This window comes from Thermobia domestica, chromosome 11 (genome assembly GCF_964235325.1).
Source record: "Thermobia domestica chromosome 11, izTheDome1.hap1.1, whole genome shotgun sequence".
Classification (NCBI taxonomy): Eukaryota; Metazoa; Arthropoda; class Insecta; order Zygentoma; family Lepismatidae; genus Thermobia; species Thermobia domestica.
In genome coordinates, this window is record NC_137464.1 from 166,082,122 (window position 1) to 166,089,290 (window position 7,169).

General features: G+C 33.9%; 1 pseudogene; it reads right to left on the reverse strand.

The window, feature by feature from the left end:
* Window positions 1–1,406: 1,406 nt before the first annotated feature.
* On the reverse strand, window positions 1,407–2,085 carry LOC145664544 (cytochrome c oxidase subunit 2-like; annotated as a pseudogene).
* Window positions 2,086–7,169: the final 5,084 nt, after the last annotated feature.

Here is a 7,169-nt window from a genome sequence, read left to right on the forward strand (position 1 = left end):
GCTCATGTTACAGTGACTCCTGAGGCGAGTAGGATTGCAGTGTTGAGTAAGGGAATATGCATTGGGTTGAATGGAACGATGCCTGTTGGAGGTCGGAAAGATCCAATTTCTACTGTTGGTGCTAATCTACTATGAAAGAAGGCCCAAAAAAATGAAACGAAAAAGAATACCTCAGAAATAATAAATAGGATTATGCCTCACCGAAGTCCTAATGTGACTTGTATAGTGTGCAATCCTTGATATGTTCCTTCTCGAGTTACATCCCGCCATCATTGAATTATGGTTAATAATGTAATTAGTATCCCTAGGAAGAATAGGGAAGGGTCATATTGATGAAATCATTTAGTGAGACCTGTGGTTGTAATTAAGGCCCCTAGCGCTCCAGTAAGTGGTCAGGGACTTTGGTCAACAAGGTGGTAAGGGTGATTTTGTGGTGCTGACATAAGTAACTTCTCTTGAATATAGTGTGACTAGGACGGCGAATACATATGATTGAATTACTGCGACAGCAGATTCTAGTATTAGGAGAGTAATTTGTCCGATTATTAGTAATGAAAGGATGGAGAGAGATAAAGAAGGACCTGTATTGCCTAGTAAGGTTAAGAGGAGATGTCCTGCAATTATATTTGCTATTAATCGAACAGCTAGGGTTCCGGGTCGAATGATGTTACTAATTATTTCAATGCATACTATAAAAGGTATGAGAGGGGCTGGAGTTCCAGAAGGAACGAGATGTGCAAATATATGTTGAGTGTGGTTAATTCAGCCGTAGATTATGAAACTTATTCAAAGGGGCAGGGCGAGAGTTAATGTAAAAGTTAGATGTCTAGAGCTGGTAAATACATAAGGGAATAGGCCTATAAAATTATTAAATAGAATGAAGGAGAATAAAGAAATGAATAGAAAGGTTCTTCCTTGATGGCTAGCAGGACCAAGAATAGTCTTGAATTTCTTATGAAGGGTTAGGGTAATTTTGTTTCATAAAATGTTTGGCCGTCCTGGCAAGAATCAAAATGGGATTGGAATAATTAGAAGTCCAATTACTGTTCTAAGTCAATTAAATGATATGTTTATAATTGAAGTAGAGGGATCAAATGTTGAAAAAAGATTTGTTATCACTTTCAGTTTATAGTTATTTTTTTAATGTTAGTGCTATCTAAGGAGGGATGAGGTGTATTTGAATTAAAATATATAATAGATGCAAATAAGAGGTAGCACAAGGAAAATATAATAAATAAGATGAGTCATTTTAGGGGAGATATTTGTGGAATAGAAAAATACTATTAAGTAGTAATTTAAGCTTGACATGCTTACGTTATAATTTAACTAATTTTTCCATTAGGAGTAATTGTTACTTTACTATCATTTGGTTTAAGAGACCATTGCTTACTTTCAGCCACCTAATGAAAGTTCTTGTATTATTTTTGTTATTCAGTTAATAAAAACTGAATGAGGGCAGGCCTCAACAACGATTGGTATGAAACTATGATTTGCACCACAAATTTCTGAACATTGACCGAAAAATAAGCCTGTGCGTGTAATATTAGCTGCTACTTGATTTAAACGTCCTGGAGTGGCATCTGCTTTAATACCAAAGGCAGGCATAGCCCATGAATGAAGAACATCAGCAGCGGTAACTAAAATACGAGTGTCAATATTAATAGGTAATACGATGCGATTGTCCACATCTAAAAGACGAAATGAATTAGGACTTATTTCATTGATGGGTACTATGTAAGAATCAAATTCTGTTAAGGAGAAGTCGGAATATTCATAACTTCAGTATCATTGGTGTCCAATTGTTTTAAGAGTAATTGCTGGCTGATGAATTTCGTCTAGTAAGTATAAGAGTCGTAAAGATGGGAGGGCGATAAAGATTAGTGTAATAGCAGGCAAAATTGTTCAAATGGTTTCTAGGGTTTGGCCTTCTAGTAAATTACGGTTAATATATGTATTTGGTAGGAGAGAGGCTAGTAAATAGCCTACGAGGACTGTAATTATAGTTACAATGAGTATTGTATGATCATGAAAAAATACTATTTGTTCTATTACAGGGGACGCTGCATCTTGAAGTCCTAGTTGATTTCAAATGGCCATTTCTAAAGAAGATGTTTATTCTTATGTTTGGGGCTTAGGCCCAATGCACTTATCTGCCACCTTAGAAGTTTGTTAATAAGGGAAGTTCTGCATAACTATGCTCCTGGCGGCAAGTTCTGGAATCATTCTAAAGATGTTGTTTGTTGGTCCGAGAAGACTACTGGTCGAGCTCTTGCAAAGGCTTCTCACATAATAATTACAAGTACTAGTACGGCGACGAAGGAAAGGAATGAGCCAATACTTGATACTATATTTCATGTAGTGTAGGCATCTGGATAATCTGAATACCGGCGAGGTATTCCGCTTAAACCTAAGAAATGTTGAGGAAAGAATGTGATGTTTACTCCTATAAATATTACTAGGAATTGAATTTTTAGTCATGTGGGATTTATTGTTGTTCCTCTAAATAGAGGGAATCAATGGATAAGTCCTGCCATGATAGCAAATACAGCACCCATAGATAATACATAATGAAAATGTGCTACTACATAATAAGTGTCATGGAGAACAATGTCTAAGGATGAATTTGCTAATACAACTCCCGTGAGGCCTCCGACAGTAAATAGGAAAATAAAACCTAAAGTTCATAAGATTGAAGGTGAGTAAGTTATTTGTGCTCCATGAAGTGTGGCAATTCATCTGAATACCTTAATTCCTGTAGGAACAGCAATGATTATTGTGGCAGCAGTAACATAAGCGCGAGTATCAACGTCTATACCAACAGTGAATATATGATGAGCCCAAACAATAAATCCTAGGAATCCAATTGCTAGTATTGCATAAATTATTCCTAAAACGCCAAATGTTTCCTTTTTACCACTTTCTTGGGTTACAATATGTGAAATTATACCAAATCCCGGAAGAATTAAAATGTAAACTTCAGGATGGCCAAAGAATCAAAATAGATGTTGGTATAAAATTGGATCTCCCCCTCCTGAAGGATCAAAAAAGGAAGTATTAAGATTTCGGTCAGTTAAGAGTATTGTAATAGCTCCTGCTAATACAGGAAGAGATAGAAGAAGTAGTACGGCAGTAATTACTACAGATCAAACGAATAATGGCATTCGTTCTAAAGTTATTCCAGGAGTTCGTATGTTAATTACTGTTGTAATAAAATTTACAGCTCCGAGAATTGAGGATACACCAGCTAAATGGAGGGAGAAAATAGAAAGGTCAACGGAGGCTCCGGCGTGAGCAATGGCACTGGAAAGAGGGGGATATACAGTTCATCCGGTTCCCGCACCACTCTCTACAATTCTTCCTGTTAATAGTAGGGTTAATGAAGGCGGTAATAGTCAGAATCTTATGTTGTTTAGGCGGGGGAATGCCATATCAGGTGCTCCTAGTATTAAAGGAACTAGTCAATTACCAAAGCCTCCAATTATAATTGGCATAACTATGAAGAAAATCATAATGAAAGCATGAGCAGTAACAATTACGTTATAAATTTGGTCATCACCAATTAAGCTACCTGGTCGGCCAAGTTCTGCCCGAATGAGAAGACTTAATGATGTTCCTACTATTCCTGCTCAAGCCCCAAAGATCAAGTATATTGTACCAATATCTTTATGATTTGTAGAAAATAATCATCGTTGCAAGTAAAATTAAATAGGATGGCCGAAGTATTAGGTGGTAGATTGTAAATCTATTTATGGTTAATAAACCTCCTATTAGGTTTTATAGTCAATATTTATGATGTCGGACTGCAATTCCGGAGTAGTAGTTAATATATACTAAGACCTAAAAGGTTGCCTTTTATTTATAGCTTTGAAGGCCATTAGTTTTTTTAACTTAAAGTCTTTGTTTAAAGGATGTTGACAGTTAAAGGTAAAATAATTATGCCTCTTAATGAAATAATAATGAATATCGATCTAATTGATGTTTCTAGGCTTTTTTTCATTAAAGATGTTCATGTTTGATTATAGTGATTAATGATGAAAGCAGCATAAGCAATTCGTATATAGTAGAAAAGAGTAATTAGTGCTGTTATTACTATTAGGGTGAGAATAATAAATGATATTTGTTCAGCAGTTTTTATAATGATGATTCACTTAGGTAAGAATCCTAAGAATGGTGGAAGGCCCCCCAAAGATAAAAGACTAGTAAAGATAGCTAATTTTGTTGTTACAATGATTTTATTAGAGAAGGTTTGATTAATATGAAATATTTTGTTTATTGCAAAAAGGGTGACTGCTATTATTGAAAGTAAGGCGTAAAATAAGAAGTAGAGAGATCAGGCCATGTCACTTAGTAGAAGGGCCATGAGTATCCAGCCAGTGTGGTTAATAGATGAAAATGCTATGATTTTGCGTAGTGATGTTTGATTTAAACCTCCGATTGAGCCTACTACTAGAGATAAGATTAAGGTTAAATAGATTAGATTTGTAGGATTTAAGCTGTAGGACAATAGGCCGAGGGGTGCTAATTTTTGTCATGTTATTAAAATAATGCAGTCTATTCAGAGTATAGCCTCTATTACTTCGGGTATTCAGAAGTGAAGAGGGGCTGCTCCTATTTTAAAGAGTAAGGAAATAGTGATTAAATAATATGCAGTTTGCAGTCCTATGTAAAGTAGAATAATTGCTATTAAAAGTAAGGATCTTGCAATGGCTTGTACTAAAAAATATTTTAAAGCAGATTCGGTGTGACGTTGATTGTTGGTCTTTGAAATTAGGGGGATGAATGATAGGAGATTAATTTCGAGACCAATTCAAGTACCAAATCATGATGAAGAAGTTAAGGAAATAAGAGTTCCTAACACAAGTGTTGTAGAGAATAAAAGAGTTTTAGGGTTAGTGAGCATTAGAAAAAGAAGAGTAATCTTCATATGCGGGGTATGAGCCCACTAGCTTATCTTAGCTTATCTTTCTACACTTTAGTGTACGATGCACGTTGATTTTTGATATCAAGGGTGAAAGTTTAATTCTTTTAGGTGTAATAAGAGTATATTGAAATACTTGATTTATCCTATCACGATAATCCTTTAATCAGGCATCTTATTATTTAATAATTATTTATAGAAGTATTCGAGAATTTAAATAGATGAGTATTGTGTTATAATAATTAAATTTAGAAATATTATATATTAATAATAATTAAGACTTGAAAATCTATTAAATCTTCTTAATTAACCTGAGATACCGGCTAAAGGTATATTAATAAGCTTAACGTATCCAGAATATGCTAGTTTTTACAGCATATGTGTAAGGAGAGAATAAATATACTTGTATAGGATACAATTTTGTTTGAGGGGGGAAAAAAACAAAATTGTATCCTAGACAAGGGGGAGACAGGTTTTAATTAATACTAATTTTTATCAATTGGATTAAATACATAATTAATAATTGTTTGTTTTAGCGTTATAAGTTAATAATAAAGTATTATCCTGGCTTTTCTTCTCTTGTTTATCTAGTTGTACATGTAATCTTTTGAATAAGAAGTAAGTATTATTTATCTTAAAGGTAAATGATGAGATATAATTGGTCGCAGTACTTGATTTTGTTTATTAATTAGTGTTTGAAGCAGTTAAGGTTTAGTAAGACCCGGCGAAATTCGTGCCAGCTGCCGCGGTGAGACGAGGGGGCCGAAGGGAAGAGTATTGACGGTTAAGGTGTAGTTATAAATTTGAGTTATAGGATTTTGTCTTTTTATTTTTAGGTGAAATTATTATTTAATAATAATGAATTCTATGTTTGAAGCTATGAAATTATTTGTTAAACTAGGATTAGATACCCTATTATTTTTAATGTAAAATGTAATACCTGGGTAATAGTAGTTATATTCTTGAAACTCAAAGGATTTGACGGTATTTTAGACTGTTCAGAGGAATCTGTCCCGTAATCGACAATCCACGATATATTTTACTTACTATTGTTGGCAGTTTGTATACCGCCGTAGTTGAAGGTATTAAGGAGAGGTCATAAACCTTCATTATCTTTATTGAGGAAGACTTCAGGTCAAGGTGCAGCTTATTGGTAAGAGGAGATGGATTACAATAGAATGTTTATACGAATTTTATTATGAAATTATTTAAATGAAGGTGGATTTGAATGTAATATTAGTTATATTGCTATTATGAGTAGGGCTCTAGAATATGTACACATCGCCCGTCGCTCTCATTTGTTTAGGTGAGATAAGTCGTAACATAGTGGGTGTACCGGAAGGTGTGCCTAGATTGAATTGATAGCAAAATAGAGCTTGTTAGTTGAGCTATTCGTTTACATCGAGGAGGTTTCTGTGCAATTCAGATTATTTTGATTGAAGAATATACTTATTTATATATTTAGTTTTTATATTTGGATTAAGTGAATCAACTTTAATTGATGTTATTGTATAGGGTATAGAGTTAATTTGTTGATATTATAGTTAATTAGTACCGTAAGGGAATGTTTAAATAAGTGAAATTTTATTTGAGGGGAAGAAGATATGGAATGTTGTACCTTTTGTATCAGGGAACACTAAATAATATTATTATATAATTATTTCCCGAAATGGAAAGAGCTAAAATATTACGGTATTATAGGTAGCATACTATTTGTAAATTTTATTTTAGTGGTGAGATGCCTTTCGGTTTCCATTATATCTGGTTGTGCAGGAATTGAATTTAATTCAGCCGCGGCTAGACTTGTTGTAGACTTAATTTTTGTAGTTTTGCCGTGAGTAATAGTAAGGGGGATTTGCTCTTTACTTGTATTATTTATAATGTGATTTTATATTAAATGAAAGATGTGGGTTTAGAAGTAGCCATCATTTGTAATTTTGTTATAACTTATTTGAGTTATTTATCATATTTTGTTACATTTAATTTATTACTGTACTTTTGCTTTGAACTAGTTAAGGCGATTTATAATGGTGTTATTAGTATATTAGAGAGGATGATTGAAGGAATTCGGCAAAGATTTCCTCCGCCTGTTTATCAAAAACATGTCCTTTTGTTAAAATAAAAGGTCTGACCTGCCCAGTGAGGTTTTAAACGGCCGCGGTATCTTGACCGTGCGAAGGTAGCATAATCATTAGTCCTTTAATTGTGGGCTTGTATGAAAGGTTGGACGAGTGGAAGACTGTCTTTATTC